Genomic DNA, 17,613 nt, shown 5'->3' with positions numbered 1-17,613 from the left:
TTAACGCACACGGCCGACAAGTGCATTCGCGTGCAGCCCGCGGAATTTTCTTTGCCGGCGCACCGTCCCGGCATCCTCGACAGACTCGGCCCCGGGATCCCGAGAACTAGTTGTCATACCGGTGTTTCGCGCTCGGCCGGCATTTTTCAAACCGGTGCTCGCGGTGAATTTGCAAAATCGGGTGGGCAGAGACGTCGAGCTACGGCGAGAGACAACCGCGGGACGCTAAAAAGCTCGCCTGATCGGTTCCGCGGCAAAAATCGAGCGTTTCTGCGAGACACGTTCGCTCCGGGCTTCTCTCCTTCTTCTTCTTCTCTTTCTCTCCCTCTTACTCTCTCGCCGCTGACCAGGGGAGAGAAGCCGATGCACGATTTATGCAGATCCGGTGTCCAGCCGTGTCTCGTTATCGAGACGGTAATATTGAAACGACCGAACCGTGATAGCAACCGAGAAAACGTGTTTGACAAAGCACTGTCACGATCTGCTGCGGCGACACCGAAAAATACTGTGGATCCTGGTGTCGAATTTATCGTAGATAAATGTTCATGCGATTTTCTAGCTTCTTTGTTTGTTCGGGCAAATGACCAAGGAGATGGGAACACTTCAGAGAAAACATGATTTAATCCTTTGCGGTCCGACGTGTTGCTACCAACTAATACAATTCAATTATATTCCTATAAATGAATTCAGTAACCAACTTGGAACAGATAAGAAAAACTACAATTTTATGTACCATGTAATTGTGACATTATAGACGAATATAATGGGAATAAAATAATGGCTCGACATAGGACTTTAAAGGGTTAAGAGAAGTTTTCAATAATGTTTCGGCTGGATGAAGTTGTACTTAAGAAATTAAATTTTCGAAAAGGAGAAAAATAATTTCTCTTTCAATTGATACAAACCATTCTTATTCTGCATTTTCAGTCTAATTATCACTATTAGTGATAATTATCTAATTATCACTGTCGTCCCAAGCGTACTGCATCCTAGAAAAAATAAAATTTCATGGAATTTTCGAGTGCTAGAAAGTGAGAAAAAAATGGTCGAAGAGCAAATTCAATAACTGTAAATCTCTCGCCACGCGAAATAGCATTCAGGTGGCAGGAACAATAAAGCGAGATTATAGCCGCGTAAAAGTAAAAGCGAAATTGCACGGCACATATCTAAATAGCAAACATTAAGCTAATGAGTTTTATAATTAGAAAGACTCTGGATTCTCTTGGTTGCGAGCCAAACGGAATCGGTCTCCGTATGTTCGCCGAACGTGCACTTTCTCCGGTGGCGTTATCCGACATCGATCCCATTTCTTTCTACCATCGACAAATCGGTATCCACTTATTAATTGGAAATCAATTTAATTAACCTCGCCCGTGCGTGACGGCCCGGGTATCGTTGCTTTTCATATCCATCGTCGACAGCTGCGAGACTGTACCCACGACCGGTGGAAATAATTGCAGAAAATGATACTGATCCAGTTACGGTAGGTTGCTTTGACCTTAGGCAGTACGTTGGATTCGCAAGTTGCTCGGAATCGTATTAGGGGAGAACGAATCGCTCGTTTCCAATGACGCGAGTTTTTTTCGCGTGATTGGATTCTATGCTCGTAAAAGACGTCTAATTATCCCGTCAAGTTCATGTGCCAGGCGAAGCTGAGGAGTACTGAGATTTTCTGAGAATTGTTCTCGGAGTTAGAGGCTTAAACTGCTGGCAATTAAAGTAAAGTTCTACAAATCCAAAGTTTTAGCCATTTTATTTTTATACCCAAAGAATTAAATCTGTTTAATAATTCCTCATAGACACATCTTTACAGTTTCAATAATCGTAAATTAACCCATTACCCGCCGCCATTAAAAAATACAAAAGAAAATTAAATTAACTGTATAATGATATTCATACTAACCAACTGGAACTATTTTTGTCATAATTGTTATTGTTTTTATTTAAATATAAAAATTAGCTCAAAAAAAAACCAAAATTAAGATTATATATTCGTTTTATTCCGTGTCCCAAAAATGGGACATTGGCGGATAATGGGTTAAAAATATTAGAATCCGCCACTTTTGCAGTTCCGGTAGACCCAGTATTAATTTTTAATAATCACGATAATATGAATTCTCCAGGTTCGAAATAAGATGAAATATCAACTGAATTTTATTATGTACTGTAAAATATTTTAGTATTAATTCCAGACAAATGAACCGATAATGCCGAATAATGTTTTTAAATAGCAATATTTAAACGGCTACCTCTTAGCGCGAATCGTCTTGCACGCCGAGCAATATCGTGAACCAGGTTACAATTTGATATCAGTGTAAGAAGACCCCGCATCGTGAATTCATAACACGCGTTTCCTCCGGCTCGCTAAGTACCAGCTCCATCCGGCGGACAAAATATTTTCGCCGTGCCGCGTTGTTCGCCGCTTAGGCTCGCCTGTTCTAGATCAGGCGGGAGACGAACATCTGTTGTCCATAACACACTAACACGGTTTTATAAATTCTTTTCGTTCGTCGTGATAGCGGCTGCCACTGGTCCGAGGCAAGCAGACGCCGACTGATCTATATATTAGGGGGGCTCAAAAGTAATCAATGATTTTGAAACCTAAAACAAACTTTCTAGTAAATTCAAGTTTTTATTTTTTAATTTATTATTTTCGCAAATTTTCAATCCCCCTCTTATAGAAAACCAGGATTCGTGAAGCAAAATAGGACCCAAGGTGCCTCCTTGCATCTTCTACAAAAGTGAATGTTTTATTTCTTTCTCAGTAACACCTTTCTAAGTGATAAGCTAGGTTTAGGGGTTGATATTGCGGTTTGATACGCAGAAAGCCATTGCTTGGAACGCTTTATGTTATCATAAAGAATCCATTTTTCATCTCCGGTAACGATTCGGCTAAGAAATGGATCTCTACGAAAACTGGATAGCAATGAAGTGCAAATTGATCGACGAATATTCTTGTTGATCTCAGATAATTGACGAGATACCCATTTTCCTTGCCTATATGCCGTTCCCATTTCGTGTAGGTGCCTTTGTATAGTTGACCATGTGGACCCAAGGCTTCTCGATAATTCTTGTATACTTAATTTTGGATCAGCTTCCACTAGAGATTTTAGGGTGTCATTATCAAATTCAACTGGTCGTCCACTTCGAGGCCTATCAGAGAGATCATAATCACCAGCAGCAAACCTTCTGAACCAACGTTGACACTTGTTGACCTTCAATACATCTCCATAAACATCGCAAATTTTCTTTGTTGTAACCGTTGCATTAAATCCCGCATGAAAATGAAATAGTATGCAATGACGAACATGATCCTCGGAAGGTACGAACGCCGCCATTTTATTACAGGGTTGTAAAAAAAATTATACTTTTTAGAATGTTCTGAACACAGGCTGCTTTACCGAAAACTGTAAAAGAATACGTGTTTCCTCTTCAACGGTCGGTACAGAACTAAAGGCAAAACAAATTCTTTGCAAATAATTGGTTACTTATGGGCTCCCCTAATACAATTACGACGGCGAATCGACCCGGTCTAATTGAAGCTTCTCTGATGTTCTTTTTCAGGTACGTTGACCGGATGCTATCGCCGCGTGAGAATATCGGCAGCCACCGGAAGTGCGGTATGATGTATTCTCTTCGCGTTACTCGGATACTCTCCCCTTGCACGCTGAGAGCTGCCTCGGTACTTATTGGTTTCCTCGAGGCTGGCCTGCATTTCTGCAATCTTCAAGATGAGAATCGGCCTGTTCGCAGAGGGCTGTAATTATGACTACGTCGAGCACAGTTTGTATTTACCTCGCTCAAATAATAGTAATGATTGCTGAAATAATGGTTGTACTTAATATATCGTAAACATTGAATTGCTTGAAAATCGATAATTATTCGCATTTGCATTTCTGAAATGCACTGCATTGGCCACGATTAATTTCAATTGCTCGAAACCTGTGTTTTAAAAATATATAGAAATAATTGTGTTCCATAATTTTTTGTCAACATGGGCAATAGTAATGAAATTTATTCGTGTATATTTTAAGCCATTGGCCGTGTAAAAATGAAATATCTACAAATACATATATTTCTGAATATTCCCCGAGAAACATTTTTGGAAAATAATTGCCTGGACCAAGAATGAGGGGTGTTTCTGGAGTCGTGCTCCAGTTATTGTTAAACAATTGCTGTTCAAATTTCGTAGAAACGCCCAAAAATGTACATTCTCTCGCAACGACGGTGAAAGTACGAACGGAACCGATCTGACCGGCCCGGTCGCCTCTTCCAATATTTAATTTTCGTAACGTCTCCGGATATCTAACGGTGATGAAATACCAATAGAGGAAACGTAAGAACCGTTCGCGAGGACGTCTGTGCTTTCTTATTTGAACTTGCACAATCCTTTGTCCGTTCGTCTTCCAGACGAACGAAAAATCAATATACAGAAATTGTGGCGACAGCCGAGCCGTGCTAAATAACTCACAAGTGAAACAGGCACTGGAACGAGGAACCCTAAAATTAAAACGACAAACACTCTCACGGACAGGCCGCATAAATGACCTAATATATTACTGAGTCACATATCATAAGAGCTATAAGAATTTTATTACGTTCACATCTTGGTCTTACTAAAACGTGTGTTACAAGTTTAATTTATCTCTTAAAACTCTTGATAATTATACGAGCACTCTCGTGTCACTTATACTAATTGCGTGCCAAGAGATTTTCCCCTCTACGATAAATATTATTACCGTTTATGGAGAATGAAACTGCATGCTCTCGTGCAATCATATATTACTTTATCAGGAAACTGAAAAGACGTTTTCGTTGACAATCAATTTCATTGGAACATTCGCGTATTTCCAGTGTTGTTCTTCCCTTAAATATTTAAAGCAATATTTAAAGAAAGTGCATTAGTTACAATGTCCGTCGAATTTTCTAAAATGTAACATAACATAAAACATAAACTCGACTAGGTTAAAAAACGACACACAAGAAATAAAAATGTGAATGGCACATACAAGGCTTTTTATTATAATTTTCCCTCGGTTAACTTTCCTGCGGGCCTCGGTATTGCATTTAAAATAATACTAAAGGAAGATGAACTGGTAGAATTTTCTAAAATGCATCGCAACGACAACGGACCCAATTAATCCCATAGTCGGCGAACCATTGTTGCAAATGGTCCCTTCACCTCTCCTCCTTCCTGAACCTTCTCGCACGCGAATCGTCGGTGAAAATGCAGGTTGGCCTTGAGTCCGATTGCCGTAACGAAGCAGCCAACGTTCCTGCTCCCGAATTATCTCGTTTACCTCGCGAAACAGCCTAGGCCCGCATGCTTCATTTCTAGTTAAGCATTCAGCTCGTGACCGAGGGTGTCGCAAAAGGACTCTGTCCGCTCTTAGCAAGCCCATTACCCTCTTCTTTTAATCACGGATCATCGAACCGGCGCGGTGGCCGCAAAACGACCGCCGACGGAAATTGTCGCGGAACGAGCGCCGGGTTTCTTCAGGGTTGCCGCCGTCTGACCTCTTGGGCAACCGAGTTATCGGTCGACTGTCATCTTGGCCTGAATTCGCAGTTTCCCGCGGCGATCGGAATCCCAGTTCAACCTCTGTGCCCTCGTGCACGCTTAGAAGTAGCAAATCTCTGGTGCTACCGTCACTCAAATGCAGTTAGGTCTGCCATAAAATTAAATTTAGCAGTTCTTGAAATATTCATACTACCGTCGGGTCAGACTCGTGAGGAAGAGTTCAAACAGGATCTACCGAATATGTCATTAATTTCCGTCGAACCGAAATAAAATTTTCGTTCTTTTTTTTAAGAAATTATGGACAACAAAGGAAGTTCGAAACCTCTTAAAGCAACGTCCACCTTCTTGTCACCTTCGTTTATTTGGGAGATGCCCGACGTCGCTTCAGTGTGGACGTAGCTTTACCGCACCATTACCGGCAAGCCTTTTATCGATAGTTCGCGGAACGTGTAACATTCTTCGTGCAGAAGAATATTCACGAGTAGGAGAAACTCTTTCCCCGGGGGTCACGTAACGTGTCGAACAATGCCCACAGCTCGAAAACTGCACTTTCCCCCCACGATATCTCGGGCCGTTCCCGCAATCTCCGATTTTCCAGTGCGGCGAGAGATTGCTTTCTGTTGGCGGAGACGAGCACGGCTACAGTAATCGCGAAGGGACCACGGTAATTGATAGAGACGACGCCGCCGGCTTATTGTTAGTAATAAAACGCCGGCCCCGTGGTTTGACCCCGTGCAGATTCGTGCAGGAAGCAGACGAACGGGGAAAAATTGCTTCTCTTTTTGCCGGTTCGGTTCTGCGCTGCTCGAATGTGCGAACTCGCATTATGCAAGCCGCGCCGGACTGTCCCGGGCAAAAGGCTCGCGATCTCGATACGCGACTTAACGATCTTGTTCCTCGAATTTCTCCGGGCGTTATCGTTGCACGACGCTCATTAGGTTACGCTGTGACACGCAATTTCCCTCGCCATTAAACATCCTCCGTGGCTTTCACTGTCTGCCGGGGCGCGCGTGTATGCGCAACGATGACGGACGAGGCCAGGATGTGACGTTCGCTCTGGATCATTCATCAAACTTTTCCCTGTCGTACGCTTTTTTCTTTTAAACCGATTCCAGTATCGAGACGAGGAAGTGTTTCGGACGAAAATGTCGAAATTTGTCTACATTTCTTTAAAATTTGAATTATTATACTGTTTTATTGTACCGTACAAAGTAGAATGCCTTTAATTGTTTTGTGCTTAAAAATTCAGGAAAATGTTTCGACTTTTTCTCAAAATACACTAGACAGACCGGTTTGTTCAATACGATTGGTTTCTTGGACCTTGTGAATATTTTTAAGAATATGTACATTATTCAGATCCATTCATGTTACAATTTTCTGTGGACACATTTTAATTTCTCTGTACACATAGATCGAAAAAAATTTTGTTGCAACGTACTATTCCGATTGTCTAATTATTTCATGGTTACAATTCACTCACCGAAAGCCAGATCAACAGTCTCCAATAGACGATGTTCATAAAAAAATTGAACTGTACAAAGGACTTGTTCGAGTACGAACATTTACAATAAAATAGCGAGACGATTTGCGACACAAGTAAAAAATATATTGAACCTCAAAAAACATACTGTTTCGAAGGACTCCATAAAATTTAATACACAGTTTAAACCTACAAGCCCGAAACGTTCAAGCCAAAGCTAAACGAATTTCGTGTGTGCAATGGTCCTGCGACGCAGTAGCGAAAATCATTGTACAGAAAGTTTAGCTAGCATCGTAAGGGACTCGCGGGTACAATAATTCAACGATAAATTCCATGAGCCAAGCAATGAATCAAAATCGTGTTGTATAGGATGTAGAGACACGTTCTTCCATTCGGAGCATGATGTATCTTTCGCTACTCGGTAATTATTTCAAAGAGAAGTACAAGAGAAAGTCCGTGTGGTGGATATGAAAAATAAAGGATACCGTTAATGGTGACCCGTGGCCGGGATGGAGATTCCATCACCGCGATCGCCGTGGAGTCCTATTCCGAGAAGGTAACACGGTTCGCGCCTGTACACGGTTATCAGCGAGTGATAACCCCCAAGGTGCCTACCACCTCGATGCATTTCCGTGGTCGCTATCAGACAACCATCTGCGCACCGTTTATGCGTTTCATCCTCGCGTGGATGCGGCCAACATCGTTCCCGAAGAGCATCCTGACCGCAGAGAGACGAATCTAGATACGAGAGGAAGCCGCCGGCGTAGAAAGCCCGGGAAGACGCTCCGTAAAAATCGTTTTCCTTTATGTAAATGTTATGCTACTTTCTGCCTCGCTGCGTTCCATGGTGGCTGTTGCGATAATCGCGTCCGCGTATTATACCGGTGTTCCCATCGGTGGTTGATAACCGTATTCTTTATCCGAGACAGCTGATTGGCTTATCTGTGGCCGACCTGTCCACGTTACAACAATGTCGGAGCAGAATTATTTTCTTTCCTTAGAACGTACGATAGCGAGAACAACTTATTTCAATTAGACTAAGCGCTGCGCATAAGCATGCACGTGTACGCTTTCACAACATTATAAGTAAACTGCGGATTTTTAACGGAAAATGTTCTACCTGAATTGCACTAACTAGAAAATAAGTAAAAAGGTATTATTTTCTATCTTAACGATTTCGAATCGTCTGATGTTTTTACTGTTTTCTATTTCCTCTACGCATTTTTGCCACGAATGCATACAGTCTGTATGCTAATTACACGGAATTGGAAGCAGAAGAAATTTCCTGTCTGTCTGGTTAGGTTAAATTAAATCCGGTGTGTTAGAATTTTTCCTAGATTTTTCTACGCTGCGAATGTCAGCTCCACGGTCCATTTAACGCTATTAACAGTGTTTCTAATCCGTATTCTTGTATCGATATTTCAGACTTGCGGTGGAGATTTCAAAGTGAACGTAGCTGTACTTATGCAGATAATTGCAAGTCGAAGAATTTCGGTTAAGAACCTGTCAACTTTTATTTAGTTATAGATCAATAAAATAGTTAATCACATTCAAAGTTCGAACGAAGCAGGAACGAGGACGATGTAGAGGTGAAACGATGAGTTATGGATAAAGCATGACAGCATTGACGAGCCTCGATAAAAGCAGTATCATACATAAAATCAAATAGTACAATAATTTTTATTGGTGCCCCAGAGGGGACAGTCAAGTGCAACAGGGTTAGCTTATAATTCTCGAGCTAAAAGTCGAAGCCCGTAACAATAGGAGGACGATGGAGAACGTGATCGAATGCATTTTGGAGCGACCGTGGTGCACCGTGGCCCCCGTAGAAGCGAACACATAGGAGCAGAGGTTTCTAAGCTCGAGGCTGTCGGTAACCAAGTGGCCGTATGATAGCAGGCGACACCGATGCAGCCCGGATAGCATGGTTACTATGGTTGGGTCCGGGGTTGAGCCTCACGTGGCCGCTCGTGAGTCGTGCATCGACAAATCGGGCCCGACTTTCGCACGACCCGCATATCCCGCCGATACGGTTTCCGCTGCATCGTCGCCGGGGCCCATCGTGACTTACCAGACCCTCATGCCCCGGTGAGAGCCGTGCACGATCACCCAGACACGAGGCCGGGGACAGAATCCCCCCAGAAAACTTGGTGATAAATGCAGATATGCGGCCGTGGGGGAAGGGGGTAACACGCAAATGCAATATACCCTCATCCACCGTGGCCGGCTACGGATTAGCGGTGTTGGCAGCCTTAGAGCATAGTGAGTCTAGGAACATGGTCGCCAAGTGTACCCCTGGCGAACACTCTCGCGAGTCTAGTGGAAATTACAGTGACCATCCTTGCGTCCCGCTACAGCGTTATTCTATCAGCCGGAGGTGTTTGAAGAGGAACTGCTTTAAATGGAATTCGCGAGGCTGAACAGCAGTATTCCTTACCGTGCCGTTTGCCTTGGAGGTGCTATTATCGGTACTATGATTTCGCAAATGAGTCGAGTAACGGTTGCCATTTTATTATGGTCGCACAGCGAAATTGTACAAATTTATGTGAAAAATGTGTTCGATTATTGATCCTACACATTCGATTGGATAAAATTATTTTGAAAACGCAACGATTATTGATATCTTGCACTGTTGTATTTTGACTTCAATTTAAACATGTATAGTTCCTATTCCGATGACCGTATACAGTATGTTCCACGAGCTCTGTCCACTTGGATATCTTGGTTATTTCAAACGATACGAGAAAATGTTACTTACAGAAGTTGTAGGGTTTAAGAAACTACATAATATAAATGATATTCTTGCAAGCGGAGGCGTAGAGAAGATATACAGGTCACCTTTCTCTTTTTAAATGGGATGTCCAATTTTTTACGCTCGATTTTCAAAGTGTATTTGTCCTAAAACTTACCGTTGCCGAGATATTTGACTGTTTTCGTGAAGAATGTTCGAAACGTCGGCCATCTGCAGCGATGCAACGTTGTAGTCTTTCCGGAGTTGTTGGTGCATCTCGATACACAATATTTTTCAATGTTCCCCACGAGAAAAAATCTAGGGGTGTTAAATCTGTGGACTTCGAGCTGGCCAGCAAATAGTGCCACCGCGTCCTATCAATCGATTTCGGAATATTTCATTAAGTGTACTTCTCACCCTTCGAGCGTAGTGTGTTGGACAACCATCGTGCAGATACCACATTGTCTGACGAACGCTTAATGACGAACGCTTAACCAAGATATTCATGTGGACAGAGTTCGTGGGACACACTGTATACTGAAATTTGTTTTGAACGAACTAGGATAAACGACTGCGGAACGTAGCGGTGCTCGGTTCTTGCCGGCGAGATATTTATTAAAGCTAATGAACCGCCACACTTTATAGTCGTTAACGTTTATGGTCCCGGTGACGTTCTCCGCGATTAGGGCTTCTTTACAACGACGACCACGCAGAAAGATAAGTTACGATCTAGGGAGAAGAAGTCGCCGTCGCCGTCGCCGTTGGTAGCGGCATAGCCGATCGTGTGAAAATCGATGGCCGGCCTTCGATCGGTTCGTTAAACCGTCGCTGGTTGGTTGCACAGGCTGCAAAATGCAGCCGGACGTGCAACGTATCCGCAACATCTTCGTGCCACCGGTGTGCTCGTATCAGGGTGCTTCGTATTCTTATCCGCGTCCTCGGAGTAATTCGAGTTACGATAACAGCTCTCTCGCAGCAGGAATACATACCCCGGGCCCCTTTTCCCTGATTCATTGATTAGGTTAGAGGACGTTCAATCCGACCGGCTTTACCGTCCGCGTTTCCTTCTATTTGTTCGTTAGGTCCCCGCATAAATTCCGTCGATGTTTCTCATTAAGCAAATAGAGAGCGGCTCACCTGCGCAAATGATATAACACCTGCGAACGTGCTTCTGGTGCACAAAGGAGAATCAATTAAATGAGGAATGTATACCTTATCGGATAGGAACCCGAAGCTTCTTCGAATAATGTGGAGCATGTTTATTGGACACGAACGCAGTAAAAGTTTATTCTCGTTGGATTCATTCTTGATTTTGCTAATTACCGAGGCTGACGATCTTTTGTCTGATTGTTCGAAATCAGAGTTACGTAGAAAGTTATTTCAATTTCTCTATAACACGAAGAAGTCGGTAATCATTGTGACAGTATTTTTAATTTTCTGCCAAGTCCATAAACTCCACAGTTTTCTAGACTTCGGTGTGAGGCACTAACCAGTGTCGCCAGATGAAGGGACGGAGCACGAGGGGAAAAAGTTACCCCCTCTCTCTGCCAGTACCGGAGCGCGTCACGTGACTGAGACTGCGGCGGAAGAGTGGGGGATAGAGTGGGGGAACAAGTCTTGATCTGGCGACTCTGACCGTAACACGCAAGTCAGAGTTCAAACCAAAGTCAAAATTCTGAAATGCTGAAATCAATCACGATGCTCCTGCCTGCGAGCATCTTTCGTTTAACCTAAGCGTTCGGCGATTCATTATATTCCCGTGTTAAATGTCTATCAATCATTCAAACCTACATCCATTGTCTTATCTGCCTGGCGCGATCTCCCGTTTCATCAATACACTGCCAATCTTCGTCAACTTCGTTCACGAATAGCAAGGCTCGCGTCGAAACGCGGAAGATTCAGGTGTTCCGTCGAGGATCCAAGAGGATGATTCCGATGTCCGTTGTCTATTTTTCGTGGCAGATGGTTTCCCCGCGTATCCTTCAGTTTTTACGCGTGTCGGCGCGGCACGGCGACCCGTCTGAATGCGGAAGAGATTAGGCTCTCCAGGTTGAAACGCCACCAGAGCATGGCGAACACTGGAATCAAGGGTATTTTCTTCGCGGCGAGGAATCAATTACGGGAGGCATTTCGCGCGCGATGATGGACACGTCAAACGTTAAATGAAGCCCGATTACGCAACACGTCGGCGGTTGCCGGCTGCGAAACCGCCGCAGGAAAATCACAATGCCAAATGAAGACGAGGATTCGCCGCTTCCGCTTATGACGGCTAATTATTCAACAGGTGCGCTGATCAATCACGGACCATCCTCTCGCGACCGCTGACGCTTTCGACCGGTCCCGTTCGAGTATGTTTGATCGAGCATGTTCGGACAACTTCTTTGAAGTGATCATCACTGCGCCATCTGCGGATCAAGGTCCTTTATGATCGACGGATCGACCAAAAAGAGTCTGTCGCGAAAATTGTTTAATATACAAAGTTGTCTATAAACAAATACGCGAATGGATCTATCTATAGACGGTATAAAATCGTACTTTACCTAGACACACTTTACCAAAGCCTATTACATAGAATTTTTGATAATTAGAGAAATCTTCTTTTATTAGATGACATTACTGGGGGGGCTGGTCAGTTCAAAATAGAAATTGCTGTCGAAGAATTTATTGAAAAGACTTTCGCCATGGACCGTACACTTTTGAAAATTATGAAAAAATCTGTTCGAGTTCGAGCAGGGTGAACACGCGAGATTTTCGGTTTATTTTCGGAACAGAAAGAGCATTTCGCGGAACAGAAGTGGAACACGTGCATGGCCTCGTAAAAGCCGGCATTAATACAATGGCGAGTCTCACGCCGCGGCTAGAAGGCACCTTCACCCGCCGCCATGACAGAAGCGGCTATTAAAGTGATTACAGTGGTGGGTACCCCCGTGAAGCAATTATGATGGGGCTGAATTTACATTTATTCATTGCGTCCCGGGACGCAACGGCTCATGCTTTATACATGACTGGCAGCTAGGACCCTCCAGTTTTATGCGTCCGCGGGTAATACGCGCATCGGGCAATCCTTCATCGAGATCAGAACTGCCTTCGCTCGTCGTTTCGTGGAAAAAACGAGTTCGGCTCGACGCATCGATTTTATAAAATGAAATTACCGAGCGATTCCCTGTTATACCTGTTCCGATCGATTCTTCACTCATGATATATTCCAATGTATGACTGCATCAAGGTTTTTCTGGGCCTCGGGCATTGTAAATATTTTTATTTAACAATTTAAACGGGTGCAATTATTTTGCGGGTCTTCCGTTCTCTCCCGATTCGTATACAATCTTTTGTGAACCTTGTTTTTTTGGAAATATTAAAATTTTCGTGGATTAGGAGGAGGCACGTGAAATATGTACTGGATAATTTGCAATAATATGGCACCGAGTTTGTACGACGAAGCCATATACGTGTGCCTATTGACATTTTATTAATTACCTAAAGGGGAATGTTCTCTTGTAAATAAATCGTAATAGTATCGTCGTCACTCAATTATCGTGACTTCAGCTTTCATCAGATCCATCTCAGCCGTTCAACAGACAAATTCTCCGTGAATTAAGGAGAACTCACTGAAGTAGAAACATTTAGAGTGAATCTAAAGCATTTTCGGCCGACTGTTACATTTCACTGACGAAGGAAATCACCATTTGTCACAGCGGACGAATCCTTGAATTATCCCGATCGTAAGAAGCAACACGCTCCCGCGATTCCGGCAGCTGCGGCGCCAATTAAAAGTAAACACTCGGCTCGCGTTTCTTGTTGCTCTCGCCGCGGCCTCTCATTATTGAGAATCAAGCCTAATAGTTAACGTGTTACGGCCGCTTTAATTCCCTCGGGGCGCATACCTCGCGAAATTCTTGATCCTGCGTTGTGACGCAACACACCTGCAAGAGGATAACCTTCTCGCGATCTCGCTGCGATTATATTTGTCTCTTTGTGTAAAGAGATCGGTGTAAATGTGAACCAAAAAAGAGAATATAATGGCTAAATTGCTTGACACGTGCGAATACAGTCTATCCAGTTCACAACCTTACGTTTGCGAAGCGGTCTTTACCAGGATTTTGGAGATTTTAAAAATCCCAAAAAATTCTTGAACACTCTTCCATGACCGTGGAACATGATTCAGTAATTTTTATTGTCCCATGTGACCTTAATTATTTTAAGCGGAACAAAATTTGGATAAAAGCATGGAAGAAACGAAGAATTTTTAAGCAAGTTCTAAACAAATATTTTGATCTGTGACTTTGGCAGCTTTGTCTTGCGAAAGTACAATTATTGTAGCAACCGAAAACGATCAAATTTTTATGTAGTGGATTACTACTAAGAAGAAGCAATGTTCTTCCACAAGATTATATTATAAGTGTCTCATAAAAAATTAATTTCGATCGTTGCACGTAGTAATTCTACTGCAACACCAGTAGATTGTATTGGAATTTATTTTCGCCCACAGTATGTGTCATTTAGGACCAATATTTGTCAGGACCCTTAAAATAACTATGAGAATGAGAATGTAGGAACTACGATCAAGTGGGAATGAGAATTTTGAGCTTAACCTGAGCCAGTTGCAGATACGAGATTGACTTGACGACGAGTCAGCAGCGGTTGCGAGAAGACGCGACGCGACAACTCCGGCAATTAGTTCGCGAAACTATGGCACGCTCGAGGAATTCATCGAGTCCCTCGGCCGTGGTTCCCAGAGCAGGGCACCCCTCTGAGCCTCGATGACGAGGGGAAACCATTCGTTTCGGGCGTCACACTTACAATGAATCCTTAAATTATCCTCCTGCGTGGCAACGGCAGAAGAAACGCGCGCGTCCTTGCTCCGCGGCAGCCGCCACGCGTGTACAAGTACGTTGGCTCCAATTAAAATAAATGCGTTCGCTGCTTTTCTTGTCACCGTTCCCGAGTCCTCTCTGCCCCGGCATCTCGTCAGCTCCCTCTTTCCACCTTGCTCGATTTACCTTGCCCCCTTCCCCTCGCGTTCTATCCCTGTGGATCTTCGCACCACCGATGATCGTCGTCGTCGTCGTCGTCGTCGTCGTCGTCGTCGTTGCACCGATCAAACCGCATCGGATCGAAGAAGAATGGACGGTCTAAGATCCTTGCCCTTTCATCGGGTTTCATGAAACCCTCCCGATATTACGTTCTTGCATAAATCACGCAGTTTCTTGTTACACGATAATTGAACAGAGTGGCGCGGCGGTCAGCGGACAAAAAGCCCCGTCGACTTTCAGCCTTGGGAATTAAGCCCTTGGCTATGGGTCGTCGTTCTTCAAGTAATTCCTCGAATTAATACAGTACTTCGTAAAATGACGGAACTACCGTGATTAGATTGCGGAATTTATGATAAAAGATTCTTATTTTTGTTTTTCTCATTAAAAGAAGAAACATATTTTTGTGGAACTCCTGTCTCTCTGGAACTTAACCCTTAAATGCACGAGTGGGGTCCGCAAAGGACCCCAGTGTTGGATTTTGTGTTAACGTTTTTAGCCGCGCCATTTTTAGTTTACAGGAATTTTACAGTTTCACAGAAAGTTTACAGTAATAAATTGTTGCTGTAATCAAAGTTAGCAAGGAATTAGGTAAGCGGGGTACTCAATGGACCCCATGTATGCATTCATGTTCCTAATATTTAGTTTACCTATGCACTTAAGGGTTAACCGAGCATCAAAAGAGACTAGTTGCTTAAGAAAAATTACAAGATTGAGTTCATTTCGGAGCAGCACGATTTTTCTTGGAACGCGTGCTCGGATTAAGATACCTGAAGTCTGCCACGGGCAGAGCTGCGACGTTGTCCACCGGACGGCCATTACTTCAAACTTGCAACAGAAGAATGGTCATCTATTACGACTTCAGGGATCTTCTTTCAGAGAACAGACCGTTTCGAAAGTCCGCGTAAGGCTTACAATGAAACGATGAATCAGGCAGCGCACATAAACGCGCATGCCACGAGGTAGCAGGGGCCCTTCAGAATTTCGGTGACACATTTTTGCGGGAACGCGTTCGCCGGGCCCGTTGGGCACGCATTCTTGAGCCAGTTAAACGATATGATGCGCAAACGAACCATGGATGCCGGCCGTGTCTCCGTCCGCTCCCCCCCCCCCCCTTTCCTATGCCCCTTCGTCAGGGTATACACCATACGTGGCCGCGTATAGGAGAAGGTTAACGACACTCCTGGCATTGACCACTTCTGTCGCTGGCGTACAGCCGCCGCCGCAAACGACACACGCGGGTAGATCTTTCAAGCTTTTTGCTCGGGACGGGGCAACCTCTGGAAATTGCGCTCGTCTTCTGTCCCAGGACGCCGGAGCCGCCGCGATCTAAAATCCTCTCCTCTGGTAAGCGATTACGGAGCAGCACCGGCGCGACGCGACGGCGGAAAGAAAAAAAAACAGGGTCGGGAAGCAACGTCGTCGTCGTCGTCGTTGTCGTCGTCGTCGAGCATCTTCAACGCGTCTTTGTGCCCTGCGGACGTTGTTAGCCTCGCGGCGCTGACCGTCGCCACTCCGTTGACACCGTTAACCGGACCCATCCCCACTTCGGAGAGTGCTCTATACAGTTTTTACTATTAGGTCGTCCCATAAGTGCGTGCCGTTTACTCTTGTACCATTTAAATTCTAAAAATCAAATATGTAATCACCCTTTCATTCCACAACCTCTTCTGACCTTTTTGGCAGAGACATCATACCGCCACTATAAAATTTCTGCGGTATTTCATTAAAATATTTTTCAACGGTGAATAATATAAACGTATCCACGGCACGAACTTATGGGACGACCTAATATTAACACGTTGTATGCAATCTATTCTCGGCGATTTCAATGCAAGGACAAAAATCGCTGGATACACTAGATCCCTTTTAGTTCCACACTATCGGCCGTAGTCCCTTGCTATGCTCCATCAATGATATTCACCAACAGTCATTCGGTTTTATGCGGGCGTTCGCAATTCGCAATTCGGAATTCAGAATTCGCCGTTTGTAATTGTTTCTTCGATGTGACGCAAACATTGCAGCTAACCTCATCAGAGGTCAGAAGACAGTCTAGTGTTTTGTTGTGCTCCAGTAGTAGAGCCGGTTTATGTTTAGCTCCATTATTTACCAATCAAAGGAGACACTTTTTCAGTCAACTAAACCCTAGATACACAGCTCCACTAGTATTGAGCTACTAGCAGCAATCCTGTGGTGTTCTTGTGTCTCGTGGTCCTTCACTAGTAGAGCTAGCTTATGTTAGAGTTCCTTGCTCACCAATCGAAGAAGAAACAATTTTTATTGATGAGTTAGAACCAGCTACTAGCTCTACTAGCATTAACCTGCCAGCTCTAGCTCTACTACAGTCCTTCAATAGTAGAGCTAGCCCATGTCCGGACTCATTGCTCGCCAATTAAAGGAGAGACTATTTTTACTGATGAGTTAAAACCAGCTACTAGCTCTAGTAGCATTAACTGCCAGCTCTAGCTCTTCTATGGTCCTTCACTATTAGAAGTAACTCATGTTAGAGTTCCTTGCTCACCAATCAAAGAAGAAACAATTTTTATTGATGAGTTAAAACCAGCTACTAGCTCTAATAGCATTAACCTGCTAGCTCTAACTCTTCTATGGTCCTTCACTAGTAGAAGTAACTCATGTTAGAGTTCCTTGCTCACCAATCGAAGAAGAGACAATTTTTATTGATGAGTTAAAACTAGCTACTAGCTCTAGTAGCATTAGCCTACCAGCTCTAGCTCTTCTATGTAGAGCTGGCAGTACTAGTAGTCTAGTACTAGTAGAGCTAGCCCATGTCCGGACTCATTGCTCACCAATCAAAGAAGAAACAATTTTTATTGATGAGTTAAAACCAGCT

At 43.8% G+C, this 17,613-nt stretch overlaps 1 protein-coding gene and 1 long non-coding RNA gene across 3 annotated transcripts in view; both read left to right on the top strand.

Moving 5' to 3' along the window:
* Positions 1-4,692, top strand: part of LOC143353340 (uncharacterized) — a 147,589-nt gene extending 142,897 nt beyond the window's left edge. For both annotated transcript variants that reach the window (XR_013082113.1, XR_013082114.1), the window contains one exon: positions 3,565-4,692. This is a non-coding gene — a long non-coding RNA (uncharacterized LOC143353340). The remainder of the gene's footprint in view (positions 1-3,564) is intronic.
* Positions 1-17,613, top strand: part of LOC143353339 (uncharacterized) — a 289,180-nt gene that overhangs the window by 193,228 nt on the left and 78,339 nt on the right. The window lies entirely within an intron of this gene.

This window comes from Halictus rubicundus, chromosome 4 (assembly GCF_050948215.1).
Source record: "Halictus rubicundus isolate RS-2024b chromosome 4, iyHalRubi1_principal, whole genome shotgun sequence".
Lineage (NCBI taxonomy): Eukaryota > Metazoa > Arthropoda > Insecta > Hymenoptera > Halictidae > Halictus > Halictus rubicundus.
Note: the sequence above shows the minus strand (reverse complement) of the source record. Positions and strands in the feature narration are given on the sequence as shown.